The 24440-nt window shown below is 49.2% G+C and overlaps 1 protein-coding gene across 1 annotated transcript in view; it reads right to left on the bottom strand.

The window, feature by feature from the left end:
• The window catches only part of SYT9 (synaptotagmin 9), a 1761445-nt gene that overhangs the window by 295863 nt on the left and 1441142 nt on the right, over nt 1-24440 (bottom strand). The window lies entirely within an intron of this gene.

Raw genomic sequence — 24440 nt, 5'->3', positions numbered from 1 at the left:
GTCTGCCTGAAAGGTTTTTAAATATCAAGACGAAAATCTCGGTCTCCAAGTTGTGTCTTGTGTGTAGTGGCAGAATACCATGAGCAAGAGGCCTACACCTGTCACTCATTCATCTCTTGTTTTTTTTTAAATAAAAATGCCAGCCCACATCCTGTGTGTTGCATGGACCATACTTCCCTGGTGTACAGAAAGGCTATGAGGAAATTGGGAGAGGGAATGGATGTTGCTGTCCTGCTGTCTGCCTGAAAGGTTTTTAAATATCAAGACTCCAATATGGGTCTCCAAGTTGTGTCTTGTCTATAGTGCCAGGGTTGTGGGAGCAGGAGGCATACGCCTGTCACTTCTCTTGTTTTTTTTTTTAAATGCCAGTCCACATCATGGCATTGACCAACACATGAACACCTTCTTGCTGCAATATCTGCAACATGATATCCGTATTATTATTATAAATAATGCTGACTACTGTGAGTCGCCCCACGCCGCGGCGGTCGCCTCCGGGACACCGCTCCACCTCCGGGGACGCCGGGGGGGGGGCAGCTCTTTGGGGTCTTCTCTGGCAATAGGTATGTCAGGTTATTTACTTCTGAGTCGTGACGCCACTCTCGGTTTGCAGTCAGGGTTGTAGGTGACTGCCACTGCAGTTTAACGAGCGTCTGGGGCTGATGGGATCTGCAGTCGGATGGTGTGGCCTCCCGAGAGTGAGGCTGGCCCCAGGGGCTCGAGTGTGTGTGTGTAGAATAACAGGTCGCAGAAGAACTCAGTCTCAGTCCAAAGTGTCTTTCAACTCGTTTACTCACGTTCTGCTGGTAGTGTGAGATAACCCGGGCGATGCTGAGATACACCAGGTGGAACCCGGTATCTGTCACGCTGGTATAAGGGTAACCGCTCACTCACCTTCCTGGCACTTCTTAGAAGATAGTTCCAGGCTCGATCCTCCTTATGGGCCCTCTCGTTGCTGCTGATGCTCGGATTCTGTGTTGGTTGGTGTGGGACTTGTTGTCCACCCCACCGGCAGGTTTAGCAGACCACTAAATGGATGTCTGGCTCTAGGGACCCGTTCCCCTTTTGTGCCTGATTACCAGGAGTCCCCGTACTTAACTGCCTGTCCTCTCTCTTCAGGTGTCTCTCAGGCTCACTGTGTGGCAACCGTCTCCCCCGCTAACGGTTACTTCACGGGCAGGGTCTGAGTATCATCTCCACGTGCCCGCTCCCCACTTCAGACTCAGCTTGCTCCTCTGCTACTCCTGTTTCTCTGACTGCCACTGCCACACTAGCTTCCAGACCCTCCCCTCACCATTAGCTGAGATGTGGAGGCCACGCCCCCTCCTGGGTCTGCCCAGGGGTCCCCTCTAAGGTGTGTGTGAGACCTGGTCACTATGTGTCTGTGCGTACACACCCTATTCCAGCCTTCGGGATTACCTGTTTGCACTCATCCAGCATGGGTGCTCAGTAACTCAGTGGTGCCTGACCAGGTCAGGGGCGCCACATTGGGTTGGCACTCTGATAGATCTATGGTACAAGGCTAAATTTAGCAGGATGCTTCCCCCCGAAAAAGGGACACAAGGATGCTGGAGTATTGAAACAAACTTGTAGACCATCTTAACAGTACTTTTCGACAAGATAGCAGTGAGGCATATGTGACGCCCTGGACTAGCCAGGTAGTCACAGATAGCGCCCCGCACAACACCAGTCCCACGCAAGGTAACACCAGTCAACCACATTAAACCCTAGTCACCTCCCTCAGAGCTTGATGGACACACCAGGGGGCGGAGCCAAGCGGTTGGCTACGACCACCAAGGAGTTCAGAGAACCTGAGGCAGGAAAAACAGTCAGTTCAGTGGAGTTGTAGTCTGAGGAGTTTAGTGTAAAGTGGAGTTGAGTGAAGGAGACTGACAGGTGTTGGGGTCGGAGCCCTCGTACCTTGGCTAGGAGGCATACGGTGGCCCAGCCTGCAGGAGCCGGGAAGACGGCTTGGTGGAACCCTGGTGGACCGAGACAGGGTAGTGGCCCGCCGGGACTGACCCGGGGAACCGACTCGGAAACCGGAGCACACAGGGGGTACTCAGACCCTGAAACGAGGTCCAGAAGCCACTTGACAAGCCACTTGACTGAGTTAATCAACTGATTGCGGTCTGGACTATAGGTCCTTTCCCACCCAAGTCCCGACTGAAGACAACAGCCCACCGAGTGGGATAGAAAGCCACCGCACAGGCAGAGAGATCCCATGGGCCAGCGTCTGCAGGTAAACGGGCTCTTCCAACATATACAAAGCTGGGGAGCAGACTCCCGTTGCTGAAGCGCAGGCAGTCTACACATACATTACACGGTGCAGGAGAAAGGCAAAGACCACCGAACCGGGTGGAGAACCAGACGCAGCCAGCTGCGGGCACCGACCACCATCAACTTTGTTCATCAGAGCCTTGTGTGTGTCAATAACAGTGAGTACAAAAGTGCCATCCAGCTATGCACCGCCCTGCACCGCCCAGCTACTCTCTCCAACGGGTCCCGGGGCCATCATCCCTGCCCAGGGAGGGGTTAACATCTTGCTGCATCACCATCTCCCCCGGGTGCCCCGTAACCGCATTGGTGGTGTCTACACCTTCACCACATCCCGTGGGTGGCGTCACGAACTCAAACACGGCTCCGGCCGTACACCTACCAACCAACCCCCTAAGTAACGCCAGCACCCTTTCAGGGCGAAGTGACCCCGGGTCTGGAGGCACTCGAGCCACCCACCAACGAGCCCGGATCCGAGCGGTTCGGCTGCAGTCGAGCGCGGGGCGGTACACATCGACTCTTCTGGCGTCACGAACAGGATACTTACCTACTCACTTACCTAGTGAAGTGTGCCTTGAAGTGAAGTCAGCGTTGATCCGTTGCAAAATTTGTAGAATCCGCCATCTTGCCGCCATCTTTTGTCACAAAGATTCCCGCCAGAGTCTTCTTCCCCGCAGAAAGGGCGCGAAAGACGAAGCCCTGCCCCCTGGGAACACGGCTGTGCAGCAAAGAGCGCGGTCGGAAAGCAAAACTGCCCAGAAGAAAAAGAGAGTGCCGTGAAAAGACCAAGGGGGAGCAGATGGAGAATGTCTGCTCCTAAGCCTGATACCGGCCCCGTGCCGACCGCTGGAGCGGCGTAGCCCGCAGGGAATGCCGCCGGCGAGGAGGAGGTTACAGCTCCCGCTCCGGTCGCAGGAGCGGCGGGTCCAGAGGCTCCGGTGGTGACTTCCCGTGCGACAGCTGGCGGCGATCCGCCTGCTGCAGGAAGGATGTCGGCCCCGGCAGTCCGCCCGGCTGTGACGGGAACGGCGCCCGGACCGGAAGGCCCCGTGGGCACCAACTCAGAACCGGAGACGACAGATGGCAGCAGCTCAGGGGATGATACGGAGTTCGTCTCGGAAGATGTGGCACCGCTCGTCATTGGCGTCTTCGGAGACATGATGGTAGCGATTTGCAGGTACTGCAGGCAGCCCGGGCACTTTGTGGGTGCGTGAGATTGCTGGCCTTAAAGGAGCCAGAATCCGCCGCAAGGTTGAAGTTTTAAAGTTTTAAAATGAACAAGGCTGAGAACTTGCAGGCCACCCAATAACTTCTGGGCTTGTAAATAATCCCGGACCACCCTTTCAGGTCCTGCAGCCCACGGGGAGGCTGGTTGCAGGAAGGGCCTGCGGCAGATGAGGGCGAGGTCCCGTCGCCATTGCAAGCGGTGACTACCCACTGGGTCAGGGGTCCCCTGGACATGGGGCCTCTGAGAGACTGCCGAGTATGAAACGAGGTCCAGAAGCCACTTGACTTAGTTAATCAACTGATTGCGGTCTGGACTATAGGTCCTTTCCCACCCAAGTCCCGACTGAAGACAACAGCCCACCGAGGGGGATAGAAAGCCACCACACAGGCAGAGAGATCCCACGGGCCAGCGTCTGTGGGCAAACGGGCTCCTCCGACATATACAAAGCCGGGGAGCGGACTCCCATTGCTGAAGCGTAGGCAGTCTACACATACATTATACGGTGTAGGAGAAAGGCAAAGACCACCGAACCGAGTGGGGAACCAGACGCAGCCGGCTGCGGGCACCGACCACCATCAACTTTATTCATCAGAGACTTGTGTGTGTCAATAACAGTGAGTACAAAGTGCCATCCAGCTACTCTCTCCAAGGGGTCCCGGGGACATTATCCCTGCCCATGGAGGGGTTAACATCTTGCTGCATCACCATCTCCCCCGGGTGCCCCGTAACCGCAGCGGTGGTGTCTATACCCTCACCACATCTCGTGGGTGGCGTCACGAACTCAAACATGGCTCCGGCCGTACACCTACCTACCAACCCCCAAAGTAGCGCCAGCACCCTTTCAGAGCGAAGTGACACCGGGTCCAGAGGCACTCGAGACACCCACCAACGAGCCCGGATCCGAGCGGCTCGGCTACAGCCGAGCGCGGGGCGGTACACACACAGCGTCCATTCTAGAAATCCAACCACGAGACCGTCGAGTTGTCAGCAGAGAAACATTAGCAACAGTTAAAGTGGCAGAAGCAATTTCTGTTAGTGTTGGTACACATATTTTAGACCATCAAATGCACCGGCAGAACAAAATAGAAGTCTGACACATAGTGAATGACTGGAGAGGTTGGTGTAGGAGTATGTAGAGCTTAATATTTATGCCATAAGGGGGGAATTGATCTTCAAAAATGGAAGAAAGGCCTGACCTTGCCAGTCATGTTTTGGATGCTCTCTCAGAACGTGTCTTTAGAGCTGCTGGCAGTGTATAGACATATAATCACATCTCGCTGTCCTATGAAAGCGTACACTGCCAAACATTCATAAAGATGAACAAGTCATGGATGTCCAATGACTTTGCCAGCTCAGCCATAGACTGTGAAGACTAGGCGATAGTGTACTACCAGGCGTATGGAGGACTAGCCCTATGCCTGTCTGTCATTTTGCTGTCTCTGTTGAAGTTAGCAATTTTCTTTTAAGCCTTGCTACAGGGTCAGTCCCCAAAAAAACAAACATGAAAATAATATGAACATATACCCTGCTGTAACTAAAATAAAAGCATAACATATCATATAAACATAGGGTATTTAGTAGGGCTGGGCGGACCCGGACTGTAAAAGTACGGATCCTCGTGGTTTCACAGTTGCCCGGGTGCTGGATCCGGGATTCCGGGTGTTTGATCCGAATCAGGAACTTAAGAAAATAAAAAAATAAAGGAAAAATAAAAAAAATAAAAATGAAGCAAGAGCTTCATACTTAGCAAGGCTTCGGCCGGCTATACGCTGTTCCTGTGGCCTCCCTGTGCCGCTCATTTCATATGCATGGCTTTCCCCGCCCACCGGCCGGCCTGGTGTATGTGATTGGTGCTTATCCTAGTTTGTACTGGGTGGCCGCCAGTGAAGGTGCGCATGCGCCCGCATGATGTCGGGCCTCTGCTGCATCTTACCTTGTCCCATAACAATGGTATTCGTCCTCCTATTCTGGTTGGCGAGCGCATTGCCGTGCAACACTGGGACGCGGTGAGGGTTGTTTTATCTGGCACATGTGCCGCTGTGTCCTTCTGGCCTGTCATCTTCTTCACATGCTGGTTTAAATGTCATAAGGCACATCACCCTGGAGACCAATGAGAAGGGGTGATAGCTGAGTGACTAGCATTCTCCTATGTGATATATCTAAACCCATTGGTTTATTGATTAAATCCAAGTGAGAATCCTATTGGTTACTTGTTATATAAAACATACTGTGGTAGTGAGGCCACCCCTGGAAGAAGGTCTGTAACCGAAACTTGCAGGTCGGGCTGTTTTTGGGAGCTCCACTCCAACAATAGGTAATATAACTAGTGATGAGCGAGCATGCTTGTAACTACTCGGTACTCGCACGAGTATCGCTGTACTCGGGCTGCTCGGTGGGGACCGAGTAATCTCGCGATACTCGTGCTGTACTCGTGGTCTTCATTTCTGCATGTTGGCGCTCTTTTGAGAGCCAGCCCTCATGCAGGGATTGGCTGGCAGACCACTGCAATGCCACAGCCCTGTTAGTTGTAGAATTGCAGTGATTGGCCGGCCTGCACAGCGTGACCGAGCCTTTATACCGGCCGGCGCGCTGTGCTCTGCTCACAGCTATCCAGACAGTCAGTGCAGGGAGAGTGTCGCTGATTCAGGGAAAGCTTTGCGGCCCTTTATAGCTTTTTCAGTTGCAGGGCTGCAAACAGTGTGACCAAAAGTCCTTCTCAGGACTATTCTAGTTGTATACAGGCAGGCAGGGTATAGCCAGGTCGGAGTACAGTAGCAGAGTCCTTCTCAGGACTATTGTTGCTATATACAGGCAGGGTATAGCCAGGTCTGAATACAGGCTAGTGACCAGAAGAGTCCTTGTCAGGACTATTGTACCAGTATACAGACAGGCAGGCAGGCAGGGTAGTGGTGACCGTATACCAGCCTTCATCATATCTGGGGCTGGTGTACACAGTGTAAAACAGTCCAGATAGTGTCTGACTTGTCTGTAATTGTCGCTCCCCAAAAAAACCTGTTAGGTTCTTATTGCGTCCGTGCTTGGTTTTTAAAACCGCACGTGTGTGCCTGTTGGTGGCAGAGTACAGGTGCACTTGTGTGCAATTTCCACAAACTTTGATATAACGCACAAGTAGTGAATATACACGTCAGCAGTGCACAGCATTGCAAAATGCGCAAGGGCATTGGCAAGGAACAAGGAAGTGGACGTGATGGTGGTGCAGGCAGAGGCCGAGGTCATGGGCAAGCTCTAATTTCGCCACAACAAAGGGCCACATCTAGTCGCTCGCTCGTCCTGTCCCAAATTCTTGGGGACCGCAGCAGTACACCGCTCTTGAACCAAGACCAGTGTCAACAGGTTGTTAGTTGGATAGCAGATAATGCTTCCAGTCAGATTGGCACCACCACAAACACTCTGTCTTCCACACGGTCAAGTGTCAGTAGCCGTGATACTGCATCGCACATTTCTGAACCTGATCCTCCTTCCTACCACCAGGCTGAGTACACGTCCTCCTCGGACATTAATGATCCCACTCTTGGACACTCGGAAGAGCTGTTCACGTTTCCATTCGCACATTCTGGCCTCTCGCCAGCTCATATTGAAGTGGGTCATGAGGAGATCGTCTGTACAGATGGCCAAATATTTGAGCAGCCACGTTCTCACGAAGTTGGCAACGTGTCTCAACAAGTGGTGGACGATGATGAGACACAATTGTCAGGAAGTCAGGAGGAGGAGCAGGGTGCGGAAGAGGAAGACGACGTGGTGGATGATCCAGTAACTGACCCAACCTGGCAGGAGGATATGCAGAGCGAGAACAGCAGTGCACAGGGGGAGGGAGGCGTAGCATCACAACAGGAAGTAAGAAGCAGGGTGGTGGCCCCAGGCAGAAGTCAGGCAACCGTTCCCCGGAACAACACGACGACACAAGGTGCCTGTACAAATGTTAGGTCTTCCCGAGTCTGGCAGTTTTTTAAGTTGGATCCAGATGATTCAAAAAAGGCCATTTGCAACACCTGCCGTGCCAGCATCAGCAGGGGTACCAAAACTAGCAGCCTGACCACCACCAGCATGATAAGGCACATGTCAGCCAAGCACCCTTTGTGGGAAGTACAACAGAGTCGAGGAGCAGTGCTTGCTGATGTCACTGCTACGTCTTCGCTGGTTGTGCATGCGAGCCAATCCCCTGTCCATGCTGCCTGCGAACAAGCCTCCTCCACTCCTGCACCTGCAGTTGCCTACGCAGAAAGAACACCATCATCAAGCACGTCCTTGTCCCAGCGCAGCGTTCAGTTATCCATTCAGCAAACCTTTGAACGCAGGCGCAAATACACTGCAAACACCCCACATGCCACAGTTCTAAATGCTAACATTTCGCGACTGCTTGCGCTGGAAATGTTGCCTTTTAGGCTGGTGGAGACAGAAGCATTCCGTGACCTGATGGCGGCAGCTGTCCCACGTTACTCGGTCCCCAGCCGCCACTATTTCTCCCGGTGTGCCGTCCCCGCGTTGCATAACCACGTGTCACAAAACATCACACGTGCCCTGAACAACGCTGTTTCACCCAAGGTCCACCTAACCACAGACACGTGGACAAGTGCTTGTGGGCAAGGCCGCTACATCTCGTTGACGGCACACTGGGTTAATATTGTGGAAGCTGGGACCCAGTCTGAGCGAGGGATGGAACACGTCCTTCCCACACCAAGGTTTGCAGGCCCTACCTCAGTCAGTGTTTCACCCACACTCTACAGCTCCGGAATGTCATGCTCTTCAGCCTCCTCCTCCTCCTGCGCATCCTCATCCACTGTACCCTCCACACCAGTCACAAGCTGGAAGCACTGCAGCACTGCCTCGGCGAAGCGGCAACAGGCTGTGATGAAGCTAATCTGCATAGGTGACAAACCCCACAATGCAGAAGAGCTGTGGACAGCTCTGAAACAGCAGGCAGATCACTGGCTCACACCTCTGAACCTAAAGCCAGGAAAGGTCGTGTGTGACAATGGCCGGAACCTGGTGGCGGCTTTGAGGCGAGGCCAGCTGACACATGTTCCATGCGTGGCCCATGTGCTCAACCTCGTGGTTCAGCGGTTTCTAAAGTCATACCCAGAGCTGTCTGATCTGCTGGTAAAAGTTCGCCGCCTGTCTGCACATTTTCGAAAGTCACCTACTGCTTTAGCCGGCCTTGCCGGCTTTCAGCGCAGTTTGCATCTTCCGGCTCACAGACTGGTGTGTGATGTCCCCACGCGTTGGAATTCAACTCTGCACATGTTGGTCAGGATATGTGAGCAGAAGAGGGCAGTTGTTGAGTACCTGCATCACCTAAGCCGTCGGGAAATGGGTCAAACTCCACACATAACACCTGAGGAGTGTAGATGGATGTCAGACCTATGTACCATCCTCCAAAACTTTGAGGACTCCACCAAGATGGTGAGTGGTGATGACGCCATTATTAGCGTCACCATACCGCTACTCTGCCTTCTAAAACGGTCTCTGCTGAAAAACAAACATGATGCATTGCAGGCGGAGCGCGATGAGTTGCAGCAAGAAACAGTAGTGGGTGTGGGTGATAACACACAGCCCAGCCTCGTCTCATCACAACGTGCAGTGGAGGACTATGACGAGGAGGAGGATGAAGACATGGAGCAACTCTCCGGCCAAATTGAGGATATGACATGCACACCAGTCATATCCTCGGTTCAGCGTGGCTGGCCAGAGGACAGGGTAGATGAGGAGGAGGAGGAGGAGGAGGAGGACAGCATGTTCAGTCATCTTGTTGGTCAGGCTACTGAAGTCCTGGCTGTTAAGAGTCTGGCGCACATGGCTGACTTTATGGTAAGCTGCCTGTCTCGTGACCCTCGCGTTAAGAACATCTTGGCCGACAATCATTACTGGTTGGTAACACTGTTAGACCCACGCTACAAGGAGAACTTTTTGTCTCTTATTCCCGTGGAGGAGAGGTCAACCAAAATGCAGCAGTTCCGGAAGGCCATAGTCACGGAAGTAGGCAAAGCATTCCCCTCACAAAACGCTAGCGGCATAGGTCAGGAATCAGTGGACAACCGAGGCGTACAGCCGAGAGAGGCACAAGTCCAATCCGCCAGAGGTAGGGGAACAGTCTTTAAGATGTGGGACAGTTTTCTCAGCCCCTCACGTACCACAGCCCCTGAGGTGCGGGGTAGTGCCACAAGAAATCCTAAGTTTGCCCAGATGCTGAAGGAGTACCTTGCAGATCGAACAACTGTACTCCGACATTCCTCTGTGCCTTACAATTATTGGGTATCCAAGCTGGACACGTGGCATGAATTGGCTCTCTACGCCTTGGAAGTCCTGGCCTGCCCTGCTGCTAGCGTTTTGTCAGAGCGTGTTTTTAGTGCCGCAGGTGGAATCATTACAGATAAACGCACCCGCCTGTCAACTGAAAATGCTGACAGGCTGACTCTGATCAAGATGAACAAGGGTTGGATTGGGCCAGACTTCACCACACCACCAGCAAATGAGAGCGGAATTTAAAGTTTGCCATGTACCTCCACTCACCCATGGGTACACACTTCTGGACTTTGGATAATCGCTGGACTGCTCCTCCTTCTCCTCATGCGCCACCATGATGATGACCGTTACAAATTGCAATACTTAGGCCTTTGTTTCAGGTATACCCCCAGTGGTAAATTTTTTCGCCCATTCTTTGCAGAATGGACATTACAACGACAGGAGACCCGCTCCTTTGCAATGGGAACAATGTTTTGAGGCCCTCATGCACGTCTCTACCCAGGGACAACGTGGAGCCTCCCAATTTTTGGCTGCCCTGCCTAAGGGCTATACTATAATACACCCACTTCCTGACAATGGACACTTAATGTTTTGAGGCCCTCATGCACGTCTCTACCCAGGGACAACGTGGAGCCTCCCAATTTTTGGCTGCCCTGCCTAAGGGCTATACTACAATAGACCCACTTCCTTACAATGGGCACTTCAGGTTTACAGGCCATCATGCACGTCTCTATCCAGGGACAATGTGGAGCCTCCCAATTTTTGGCTGCCCTGCCTAAGGGCTATACTATAATACACCCACTTCCTGACAATGGACACTTAATGTTTTGAGGCCCTCATGCACGTCTCTACCCAGGGACAATGTGGAGCCTCCCAATTTTTGGCTGCCCTGCCTAAGGGCTATACTACAATAGACCCACTTCATTACAATGGGCACTTCAGGTTTACAGGCCATCATGCACGTCTCTATCCAGGGACAATGTGGAGCCTCCCAATTTTTGGCTGCCCTGCCTAAGGGCTATACTACAATAGACCCACTTCCTTACAATGGGCACTTCAGGTTTACAGGCCATCATGCACGTCTCTATCCAGGGACAACGTGGAGCCTCCCAATTTTTGGCTGCCCTGGCAAAGGGCTATACTAAAATAGACCCACTTCCTTACAATGGGCACTTCAGGTTTACAGGCCATCATGCACGTCTCTATCCAGGGACAATGTGGAGCCTCCCAATTTTTGGCTGCCCTGCCTAAGGGCTATACTACAATAGACCCACTTCCTTACAATGGGCACTTCAGGTTTACAGGCCATCATGCACGTCTCTATCCAGGGACAATGTGGAGCCTCCCAATTTTTGGCTGCCCTGCCTAAGGGCTATACTATAATACACCCACTTCCTGACAATGGGCACTTCAGGTTTACAGGCCATCATGCATGTCTCTATCCAGGGACAATGTGGAGCCTCCCAATTTTTGGCTGCCCTGCCTAAGGGCTATACTACAATAGACCCACTTCCTTACAATGGGCACTTCAGGTTTACAGGCCATCATGCACGTCTCTATCCAGGGACAACGTGGAGCCTCCCAATTTTTGGCTGCCCTGGCAAAGGGCTATACTAAAATAGACCCACTTCCTTACAATGGGCACTTCAGGTTTACAGGCCATCATGCACGTCTCTATCCAGGGACAATGTGGAGCCTCCCAATTTTTGGCTGCCCTGCCTAAGGGCTATACTATAATATACCCACTTCCTGACAATGGACACTTAATGTTTTGAGGCCCTCATGCACGTCTCTACCCAGGGACAACGTGGAGCCTCCCAATTTTTGGCTGCCCTGCCTAAGGGCTATACTACAATAGACCCACTTCCTTACAATGGGCACTTCAGGTTTACAGGCCATCATGCACGTCTCTATCCAGGGACAATGTGGAGCCTCCCAATTTTTGGCTGCCCTGCCTAAGAGCTATACTACAATAGACCCACTTCCTTACAATGGGCACTTCAGGTTTACAGGCCATCATGCACGTCTCTATCCAGGGACAACGTGGAGCCTCCCAATTTTTGGCTGCCCTGGCAAAGGGCTATACTAAAATAGACCCACTTCCTTACAATGGGCACTTCAGGTTTACAGGCCATCATGCACGTCTCTATCCAGGGACAATGTGGAGCCTCCCAATTTTTGGCTGCCCTGCCTAAGGGCTATACTACAATAGACCCACTTCCTTACAATGGGCACTTCAGGTTTACAGGCCATCATGCACGTCTCTATCCAGGGACAATGTGGAGCCTCCCAATTTTTGGCTGCCCTGCCTAAGGGCTATACTATAATACACCCACTTCCTGACAATGGGCACTTCAGGTTTACAGGCCATCATGCACGTCTCTATCCAGGGACAATGTGGAGCCTCCCAATTTTTGGCTGCCCTGCCTAAGGGCTATACTACAATAGACCCACTTCCTTACAATGGGCACTTCAGGTTTACAGGCCATCATGCACGTCTCTATCCAGGGACAACGTGGAGCCTCCCAATTTTTGGCTGCCCTGGCAAAGGGCTATACTAAAATAGACCCACTTCCTTACAATGGGCACTTCAGGTTTACAGGCCATCATGCACGTCTCTATCCAGGGACAATGTGGAGCCTCCCAATTTTTGGCTGCCCTGCCTAAGGGCTATACTACAATAGACCCACTTCCTTACAATGGGCACTTCAGGTTTACAGGCCATCATGCACGTCTCTATCCAGGGACAATGTGGAGCCTCCCAATTTTTGGCTGCCCTGCCTAAGGGCTATACTATAATACACCCACTTCCTGACAATGGACACTTAATGTTTTGAGGCCCTCATGCACGTCTCTACCCAGGGACAACGTGGAGCCTCCCAATTTTTGGCTGCCCTGCCTAAGGGCTATACTACAATAGACCCACTTCCTTACAATGGGCACTTCAGGTTTACAGGCCCTCATGCACGTCTGTATGCAGGGGCATTGGTGAACCTCACAATTTTGGACTGCCCTGGCAAAGGAAAATACTACAAAGACTCACTTCCTCAAAATGGGCACATTAGACTCAAGAGGCCTTCATGTACGTCTCTTCTCAGGGACATCGGAGTGCCACACAATGTTTTCACGTAAAATCTTTCATGTATTAATCTCAAAAAGTAACATACACCAGCTCTATCTCACTATTGGGTATGTGCCCTTAACATTTCCGCCATGAAAAATCATTTTGGGGTCATTTTGGAAGGTTTTCTGGTGAGTCCGTAAAAATGGCGTAAAACGCGGACAAAATTGTTCACAGCTGTGACTTTTCAGTGATAAATGCTTCAAGGGGTCTTCCCCATGCTGTTGCCATGTCATTTGAGCACTCTTCTGAGACTTTTGTGACATTTTTAGGGTTTCTCCATGCTGCCGGGGGGTCATTTCACAAAAATACTCGGGTCTCCCATAGGATAACATTGGGCTCGTTGCTCGGCCCGAGTACACGAGTATCTTGGGAGGCTCGGCCCGAGCTTCGAGCACCCGAGCTTTTTAGAACTCGCTCATCACTAAATATAACCATCCATTATGTGCACTATTTTAATGGAATCTTCGTGTCTTTGTACTATGTATTGTAATTCCAGACTCCTCTGATACTTATTTATATATATGCAATTAGCTTATTGTTACCCTGTTACATAGTAGTTTCATAGTTACATAGTTACTTAGGTTGAAAAAAGACCTAGGTCCATCTAGTTCAAACTTCCTCCACCAATTCTACATTTTGTCCCTAAGTCACTTATAACCAACAATGTTGTGTGTACTGAGGAAATCATCCAGCCCTTTTTTAAAAGCTGTTATAGTATCTGCCATTACTACCTCTTGTGGTAGGGCATTCCACAGTCTGACTGCTCTAACTGTAAATAACCCTTTCCTATTTAGCTGCCGGAATTGCTTTTCTTCCACTCGCAGTGTATGCCCCTGGTCCTTAGTACTGTCTTTGGAAGAAATAAGTCATGTGCCAATCCTTTATATTTACCACACATGTATTTATACATATAAATGAGATCTCCTCTGAGGCGTCTTTTTTCTAAGCTAAACATATCTAACTTTTTAGCTAACTTTTTAGAAATAGTACGAGCACAGTCTTTCTCTCTCTCTCTCTCAATGAAACTAAAAGTATCGGAGCGGATGTAGTTTTATTTGTCGAATACCGAATGGTACGAATAGCCTGTTATCCATCGGATACCGAATAGTGGCGAATGCATTCGCTCACCCCTAGTGATTATATATTCCTTTTTGGGCAGTGGAGTGAGTTATACTGGAAAATAATTTCTTTGATGTGATTGATATATCTTCTTTTTCCCGATAATGTTGTTTATTTCTGTATTTGTGGAGTGTGGCTGCCACCTGCTGGCCATCCGCTTTTTTAAGAATTTTTGATATATAAATTTTTTTATCCTATCATTAAACACCTAGCTAAGCCTGGTTTCACATCAGAGGTATTCTGCCGCACTGCTGGATCCAGCACAAATGCATTACAGTTCAATACAGTTCACTGGTATTGCGGCAAGCTCCGGTCACATGTGGTCATGGGACCGGAGCACGTGACAGCATGTGACCGTAGCTTGCCATGATGCCTGTGAACTGTATTGAACTGTACTGCATTTGTGCTGGATCCGGCAGTGCGGTAGAATACCGCTGATGTGAAACCAGCCTAAGCTAGCTGTCTAGCAGCAACAGCGGCAGCACTTTCCCTAACGTTTCACATTCACAAAATGGTACAGACTGACCTGTGACGTGGGCAGCCAATGACATAAGCCCTTGTGTCTGAACCTTGTGGATGTTTGCTGTGCTGTGATTGGCTGCAGGAACAACCGCAAATACAGTTAAAGGGAACCAAACATCAGGATTTTGGTATATAAGGTAAAGCCAGTGCAGTACTGGCACTATCAGTCACAGGCTGTACATATCATTAGTGGGCAGCTCGGATATTTAGGCTGTGAAATCCAAGTTTATGAAGTTTGAAAATCCATCCATTTTTTGACTGACGTGTGCACTTCTCCAGATAATATCAGGGCAGGTTATGCACATGATTCCTGCTTCCCCCCCCCGCTGCCTGTTCCTCCTTCTCTCTGGCCAATATGTATGCAAATTTCTCTATTCAGTAACACCGCATCGGAGTTGGCGCCTGCGCATAGCGCTTATCTCCGGCGCCATGTTTTTGAAGCCCGCATTAACAAGTTTTGTGCCTGAGAGGGCGGCGCATGCGCCCTCACTTCTTTAGATTTCGTTATGACCGCGGGAGCGTGCGCGGTCACAACAGGACTGGAGAACAGCTGATCTTACCGATTAGCTGCAGCAGACGATATCGTAGCTGCAGCTAATCGGGGTAAGATCAGCTGTTCTCCAGTCTTGTTGTGACTGCGCACGCTCCCGCGGTCATAACGGGATCTGAAGAAGCTAGTGTGCATGCGCCGCCCTCTCAGGCACAAAACTGGGTAATGCGGGCTTCAAAAACATGGCGCCGGAGATAAGCGCTATGCGCAGGAGCCAACTCTGACGCCGTGTTACTGAATAGAGAAATTTGCATACAGCCAGAGAGAGGGAGGAACAGGCGGCGGGTGGGCGGCAATCATGTGCATAACCCGCCTGGATATTATCTGGTATAGAAGGAGGCTGTGGACAAAAAAGCGCAAATAGGGTCTTACCCCGATATATGTGGGGTGGGGAAGGGGGAGTAAACTCACTCACCTGATGTAGTTGTGACAGTCACAACTACTATAAGTGCATGTAAAACAAGATCCACGGCTGCAGCCACCCAGTGGCAGACATCAGAGAGCAATAGAGAAGGGTGTTCAATTGCCGCGCCAACAGATCACTCATTCAGATGATGAAGACCAATGTCACTTTATTTTCATACAGGTCTACGCGTTTCTGGAGCACCTGCTCCCTTCCTCAGGACCATCAGGTTAAAAATAACATCAAATCTCTTTGATGTTATTTTTAACCTGATGGTCCTGAGGAAGGGAGCAGGTGCTCCAGAAACGCGTAGACCTGTATGAAAATAAAGTGACATTGGTCTTCATCATCTGAATGAGTGATCTGTTGGCGCGGCAATTGAACACCCTTCTCTATTGCTCTCTGATGGATATTATCTGGAGAAGTGCACACGTCAGTCAAAAAGTGGATGAATTTTCAAACTTCATAAACTTGGATTTCACAGCCTAAACATCCAAGCTACCCACTAATGGTATTTACAGCCTGTGTCTGATAGTGCCAGTACTGCACTAGCTTTGCCTTATATACGGAAATCCTGATGTTTAGTTCCCTTTAAGAAAAAAAAATGGTGCCATGCGCTTCTGGCTTCTCCTGATTCCCCACTTCCTTCACTCATTAAGCACATCCCTCATTCATCATACAGCACCCCAATCCTATACAAAAAGATAACATGTTATTAGAAAAGCATTTTTTTAAAACGCGATCAGTGATCGAACAAAACCGAATATTACAGACTTTTGGGGAAAGTGCTCTGGTTGCCGAGCCCAAACCGAACAGGCTAAGGCTTGTACCGAATTTGAAATTGGAGAACCTTTATCAAACAGGTTCACTCATCTCTACTCCTGACATATAGTTGTTCACTGTCAACAATTTATTTTTTGTGAACCATGACCTATCAGACTTCATCACTTTCTTTATTAGAGTCGCCACTTCGTTAGACCCTCCCTTCCCCCAGCGGTCAGTACGGTAGTACGATTCCCCTACACCTGTAACTAAAGGTCTTGTCTGAGTCTGTGTCATATAATCTACAGGAATTCTTGTCTGGGACTCTCAGTCTCCATCTAACAGAGGGGTTCTCTATCTCCAAAACCCCCTGCGCCCATTTCCTTTAGGACATCTTTGATTTTTTTTTTTCTGTTGGTGATTTTTCTAATTGGGGACCCTTCATTCCATTCTTCTCTTCTTTCGGCTCTAGCTTCAGCTTTTGGCATTCCATTATTTGGAGAACCGCTTCTTTTCCCTGTACTATGGTTTGACATCAGCCATCATCTTTTACACCTTTGGTGTAAAGTCGGAGTCTTTCAAGCCTTAGGTACTCCAATTCTCTTAGGTATGTCACCCGGTATTCAAAAAGAATCCATATTTTTCTAAGACTCTTCACCATACCCATAACAAAGGACAGAACCATACTATCTCCCTTGGACATCTTGTCTTCTTTGTTGCTGGGAATTCTTACTTTCACACTCTTTATTTATACACCATTTCCTGCATAACTTGTCCATTTCTTCCAATAACTTATCTCATCAGAGCATGAGGCACCTGGACGACATCTTCCAGGAGACTTTGAGCTGTCCTTGTATGCTACAGCCGACTTGCGGCTTCTTCTTTTCTCAATCGGATGATTCGCTTCTTGCAAACACATCTCAAGTGCATGTCACTGAGGATGGCCACCTGCTTCACTGTGACTTCAGCTGTGGAGAGTATAACTAACTATAGAGCCTCCAGCGGCCAGCACACCCTACATGCTCCCACAGGTTTCTTAAGTTCTTAAATACACAGACTCACTGGCACATGCTTCTCTCAAGTCTTTTGGTACTTATAACTTGCACTTGAAAAGAGATATCTCTTCCCTTCCTGCATTCGCCAGAAGATTGTCTTGCTCAGCTCTCAGAGCCAGCACCTTCTGATGTTCATGCTCTTTAAGATGGTTGGCCAGGATGGACACCTATTGCTTCATCTTCTCCAAGGCTGCTTATTTATCAACTGGCACTCGACTAGGAGACCTCTGAGCTCAGACACTTCTTTTTCCTGCTCATTGGCTCAGCTCTCAGCAGCCTGTCTTAGGCTTCAGATGGTATTTTACTGTCTCCTTGACCATCTCTATCTCCATAATTAAATTTTCACTGGGAGTGACTTGACCAGCCTCTCTTTGTTCCTTCAATATTCTCTGCTCTTTCATCCTCAGGACTAATTGAGCTTACAAGCTATGATGAGTCCTTTGGTTCAGTCCTCAATTATTCAGTGGCTTCTTCCACTTCTCCACTTCTTTCGGCCTCCTCTTGGGGTCCTTTAGTGACACCATCAACACTCTCTTGGGTCTCTGCAGTGTCAATTTCAACCTTCTCTTGGGGCCCCTGCAGCATCACCTTCAGTTTTTTCCTTGGTTTCTACAGTGTCACCTTCAACCATCCTAAGGCTGGGTGGGTCATCGGTCTGCCTCTTTGCAATATTTATGGATGTTTGCTTCAGCCATATTTCCCAAGACTTCTTCTCTTATAGTGTTCTCAAGGACATCTTTGCCTATAATGCCCTCTACTGGTAGACCACCAGCTGTTTGTTCAGCAAGTGGAGAGGACACCCATACCATCTTCTTGGTCAGCTCCTACTCCTTGACTTCATTGTTACAATGGGTTTCTCTTGCAGCACATTTTTTATCAGCCCCTAAGTTGGCGGCTGTCATTGGCAATGTGACATACTCAGAAAGGTCATTGACCTTCTTTACACTTGTCGTGGGTGCAGCTTGTTATCCCTTTCTGTGGCCCTTGTGTTTCTGATGACGGGAGGGGGGTTTGCCCTCTGTGTGTGTGGCCCTTTCTTACTGCACTCACTTTCTAACCTAGTAGTGTCACTGTCAGACCTGAAGTCAGAGTCACTTCCCATAGTGCCTTGGGCCAAGAAGTCACCACCTAACTTGGTGTTGGAATCAATCCTTGAAGCTACCATATGACTATCAGTCATACTTGTGTTCACTGCAGCTGACGTCAGGTCCCTTGGTTACGTAAACCCATAACACTTTCAATCACCCTAATCTCTGAGTTGTTAACCTTAGGAATCCAGGAGGGACACCATCAGCCTTCTGCTGTGGATGTGATTCCTTAAAGGCGTTACCGCTTTCAACTAAATGAATGGACACGTTTCACATTAATCACAAGTCCCACAGTACTTCCAAGTTCTGGCCTATTACCATAGGATACCAAAAGTCTGGAAGAACACCAACATTGTGGTACCTAACCATATCGGTCATGTCAATGTGGACTCTGACCATCGATGAACCCGCAATATCTTCACACATGCTGATTACTTCTGACTTCTTTTCAGGAAGCATAAAGAAATCAGGTATGGACCTTACGATGGACAAAAAGCTTCCTGGGTCTATCAGCCCTATCACATGTTCTCCATCAAGCCACATGGAACATGGTCGCCACTCCCCGTTAAACGAGTAGTCTATACTGTAGACTAAACATGCAAAGAATGAACCTCATTGTTCTTGGCTGTGGGCCATCTATTCTATGACCCAGGAACATTGGTCTACTAAATGTCCTGCACTGTCACATTCCTCACAGAATATGCCCCCACTAAAGTCCAACGGCACAACCACCACCCCTTTTGACTTGGGATGGCCTGCCTCTTTTTGAGTGAGGAATTGCTTTCTGAGTCTCCACCATCTTTTAAGCCACCACCCCTTTTTGGGTGACCAGACTCAACTCTCTTTTGGGCCACCACCCTTTTGTGGTTATTGGCTCCTTTTGTGACTCCATCCCCTTTTGGAACTCCACCCCTTTTGTGCAACCACCCCTTTTGTGACTCCACCCCTTTTTGGGCAACCAGTCCTTTTTGGGGTACATTCCATTGCATCCCAACAGAATTCGCCGGTCCCAGTTCACACAGTATCTTTGCATCTCCCTGGGCAACCTGAGTCTGCCCCACCCCTCAAGAAATTATATGACCTTGTCCATTAGCGTCTCATCCAAATGCCCCACCAGCTGCTGCTGCTCCTGCAGTTGGTCAAGATCAAATAGCACCAGGATTCTCCACAGCTCCTCCATTTTGTTGGCCCATTTATGGTTGCTCAACTCCCATGGAACTTTGTAGACCCACTGATCCACCACAAACCACCTGGAAACATTTTTGTGGACCCGCCCTACATAGCAAGCTGTTTGAATGTTCATGGACCCACCAATCGACAGTAAGCTGCTTTAATCTTCGTAAACCCACTGATCCACAGCAAACCACTGCCACAATCCAGACATGTGCCTTCTGGATTGTTTAATCTAGCACCATATGTGAGGCTGTGCTCACTGAATGTAATGGGGTATATGTGCATGGCTGCTAGATTAAGGCACACAGGAATGGTTTTCTATTAAAAACAGTCTAGTTGGTTTATTCACACACATAAACCAGCACTGCAGCAGCATAACGAATGCAGCTTCAAAGTAACACAAACATGAGCCTTCCTTTGGCTTTACAGAAACATATACAACATAAAGTCTGTTTTATCAGGTATGCCCACACGGCTTTGGATACAATCCCGCAGCAGTATTCCAGTAGAGGTATAGCACTATCCTCTCACTGACCTCAGTCAGTATACAACCCCCTTTTGTGAGGTTACCCTTCCATAGCTTGATTAAGGCTCTATTCACCAACTCCTGTCAGCAGTGATGTTTTGGAAACTGTCTCACTGGAATCACCAACCAGGATCTGTGTCTCGCTCTAGACACTGACTCCTGACAGTCCAGATCCTCAGAAGGTCATCTACTCCTAAACACAGAGACACCACAGGCTCCATATACACCTGGCCTCCTAGTCATTGTGTCTTCAGATAAGTCTGCAGCCGACTCAAAATACACATCATCTGCATGCAGTGTGCCTCGAGCAAGTAAACTGCTCCCAAGCACAGAGAGGCCATGTGACCAAACAACCGATCTCATATATGACACTAAACACACCCAGGGGTGAAGGTATGTGAATATGCAAAGCTGTACAACTGGCCCATAATGTATTAACAAAACTTGTGCAACTACAAGTCCCAGAGTAAACAGTCCAGGTTTTACATTGCAGAGTACCTATGCCACTGCGATACCTACCGGCCTGTTGTGAATATCATCAGAGATGGTGCTGTTCCCAGTAGTGTTTCCCTCTGGTGGCTAGTGCTGGTAGTGAGTCTGATTCTGCATTTGTCACCCAAACAAATGTTGGAGGTTGATTGCTGTTTCAGGAAGCCTATGGAGTCCAGCCTGGGGGAATTTAGGAAGGCAGTCTCTGTCTAACCTTTGCCAGTGATAATTGTTTCTGCTTCATGTGAAGATGTCCTGAAATTTGTCCTCCAGCCTTTAGGCTTTTGCCTTTCCCTTTAGGTTTTTGTTTTGCCTTTTTGAGCCTTTTTGGATTCTCTAGGAATGATTTCTACACTGGTTTTTCGTTCCTTTGCATCGATTTTGTTCCCATGTCATGCTGAGTCTGCAGCCTTGCCTGATAAGTATTTTGTTCTCTTATTCTGGGCTTGGTTAAAGGCTGAATTTGCACTGAAGGGCGTTTCTGCTTAATCTACAATACAGACCAAACGTTTGGACACACCTTCTCTTTCAAAGAGTTTTCTTTATTTTCATGACTCTGAAAATTGTAGATTCACATTGAAGGCAACAAACTATGAATTAACACATGTGGAATGAAATACTTAACAAAAAAAGTGTGAAACAAATGAAAATATGTCTTATATTCTAGGCTCTTCAAAGTAGCCACAATTTGCTTTGATTACTGCTTTGCACACTCTTGGCATTCTCTTGATGAGCTTCAAGAGGTAGTCACCGAATATGGTTTTCACTTCACAGGTGTGCCCTGTCAGGTTTAATAAGTGGGATTTCTTTCCTTATAAATAGAATGAGCCACCCATCCTAGTGTTCGAGTTCGGTTCGGTTCATCGAATGGCGGGTGTGTTCGTCGAACACCGCCGAACCCCATTGAAAACAATGGCAGGCAAACACATACAAGCACATAGAAAACACCTTCTAAGGCGTCCAAAAGGTGACAAACAACTCAGAAGACACCACAAACACATGGAAAAGGGACAAGTACATATATGCATGCTGAAAGAAAAGAGCTGGATGAGTAAAAGGAGGAGGGGACACAGATATAGAAGTATATGCAAGTGAACATCGATGCCATGACTGTGCAACTGGAGCCTTGCTCATTTTGGGCTTCCAATCTGGAAAAATGGCCTGCGCTCGCCACTTACGCCTTGGGGATCTTGTCATGTCCCGCAGCCAGCGTTCTCGCGGAACGTGTATTCAGTGCTGCTGGAGGTGTGCTGACAGATAAGAGCACGCTTCTGTCCAGTGACAATGTGGACAGACTAACGTTCATCAAGATGATCATGGATCCGCAAGCACTTTTCTACCCCTGTGTCATCCTGGGGAGACTAAAGGCTTGTGGATTTTTGAATGTGCTTCATGCAAATAACCATTTTAAGTTTGCAACTGTGGGACAATTGATGTCACTTAAGTGGTGCCTGTGGCCAAATTTTTGGAAAAAATGGAGAGTCTTGTTGGAGTCCTCTTGCTGTGCTTTACATGATTTTAGAAGGGCATGACATGCCTAAGAGGTTGACTTTCAGCATCCGAAAGCTGTTGGCTACAGAAATGCTGCCTTTCCGCCCGGTGGCCACAGAGGATTTTCGAGACCTTATGTCCATTACAGTGCCTCAAGAACAGATGCCCAGTTGCCACTACTTCTCCAAGAAAGGTGTGCTTGCGCTAAACAAGCATTTCGCACACAACATCACTGCTTCCTTGAGAAACTCTGTGTGTGACAGGATGCATTTCACCACAGATTCTTGGAACAGTAAGCATGGACAGGGTAACTATGGTGAGAGATGGAGAAGCGTCTACTGTTTGCCGTTCCATGAGTTGTGTGTTAATCCTCTGTATGTAGAAGTTCCTTCACTGCTTCTGCCTCTTTATCCTCGTCTTGATCCTCCACCTCCGCCCAAATCCTGTTTGGTAAGACAACCCGCATTGTAACTGTGCACAAGGAATCCTGCACACCTCCTTACTATGCTGGCAGCAGAGCTCAACAGCATCAGGCGGTCGACTCTTTAATTTGAAATGTATGGGAAATGTGAGTCACACCGCTGAGGAGTTGTGGACGGTTAACTCTGGAGACCGAGTTTCATCAATGGTTGTCTACACTCAACCTGCAGCCAGGGAAAGCCATGTGCGACAATGCTGCAAACTTGGGTGCGGCCCTTCGCCAGGGCAATGTGACACACGTGCCTTGTATGGCTCACGTGTTGAACCTGGTTGTCCAGCAATTTTTAAACCACTATCCCGGCCTACATGGGCTTCTGCAGAGGGCATGTTAGCTATGTGCTCACTTCCGCCGTTCACACCCCGCAGCTCAAAGACTCGCATTGCTCCAGAAGTCTTTTGGCCTGCCAGTTCACCGTCTGAAATGCGATGTGCCGACAGGCAGGAATTTGAATCTGCACATATTGCAGCGACTGTGGCAGCACCGACGAGCCCTGCTGCAATACGTTATGACGTATAGCCTGGGCCAACAAGATCAAGAGATGGGACAGAACACGCTGCTGGAGTGGTCTCAGATCAAGGATCTATACACCCTTCTGTACAGTTTTGAAATGGCGACGAAGATGTTTAGCTCTGACGATGCCATTATCAGCATGACAATTCCGGTCATCTACATGCTGGAGCACACTCAACAGTATTCAGAGTCAGGTGGTGGGATAAGAGGAAGGGGAAGAAGTACAAGAGGAGTCATATGCGGAAGGGATCTCCATGGGCCAGACGGTCTGTAGCACCAAGACGGCAGGCATGGGATGGTGGGGGAGAGGGATTAATAAGGGCGCATGGTAGCAGCCAAAGCATAGGAAGGAAGCATGATTCTCACCTTGCCGCCAACAACACAAGAAGGACTTGTTCCTCCTGAATGCGCAAGACACATGAGCGCCTTCTTGTTGCACTACCTACAACATGACCCTCAGATTTTCAGAATTTGAAGTAATGCTGACTACTGGGTTGCCACACTCTTAAGCGGGCTTTACACGCTACAACAAATCTAACGATGTGTCGGCGGGGTCACGTCGTAAGTGACGCACATCCGGCATCGTTAGTGGTGTTGTAGCATGTGACAGCTACGTGCCATTGCGATTGAACATAAAACCGTTCATCGCATACACGTCGTTCATTTCCTTAAAATTGCACGTCGGGTTGTTCAATGTTCCCGAGGCAGCACACATCGCAGTGTGTGACACCCCGGGAACGATGAACAGATCTTACATGCGTCCCGCGCCTCCCGCCGACAATGCGGAAGGATGGAGGTGGGCGGGATGTTTACGTCCCGCTCATCTCCACCCCTCCGCTTCTATTGGCTGGCTGCCGCGTGACGTTGCTGTGACGCCGAACGTCCTTCCCACTCCAGGAAGTGGATATTCGCCGCCCACATCGAGGTCGTATGGAAGGGTAAGTACGTGTGACAGCAAATAATCGTTTGTGCGACACGGTCAACAAATTGAAAGTGCCGCACATACGATGGGGCGGGTACGATCGCATACGATATTGTATGTGATATCGTAAGGTGTAAAGCAGGCTTTAGATCCCCGGTACAACACAAAATTTGGTGAAATAATTCCTGCCATAGAAAGGGACGCACGTATGCATGAGCATCAGCAGCAGCTGGTACGCAATCTTAGATCGGCTTTTCCAGTAAACCCCAGTGCTGCACAGAGTGAATCTCACATTTCTAACTTGCCAACCATGGGACTGTCGAGTCATCACTCAAACCGTACCAGTAACACCATATCTGGTGGTAACAGCAATTTTATGTAATCATTTCATGAATTTTTTACAGCATCCTTTGCAAGGCCATAAGACACAAGAAGTCTGACACATAGTCAACGCCTGGA

The sequence above is a fragment of the Anomaloglossus baeobatrachus genome, chromosome 10 (assembly GCF_048569485.1).
Source record: "Anomaloglossus baeobatrachus isolate aAnoBae1 chromosome 10, aAnoBae1.hap1, whole genome shotgun sequence".
NCBI lineage: Eukaryota > Metazoa > Chordata > Amphibia > Anura > Aromobatidae > Anomaloglossus > Anomaloglossus baeobatrachus.
The sequence above is the reverse complement of the archived record's forward strand: the minus strand, read 5'-3'. Positions and strand labels throughout refer to the sequence as shown.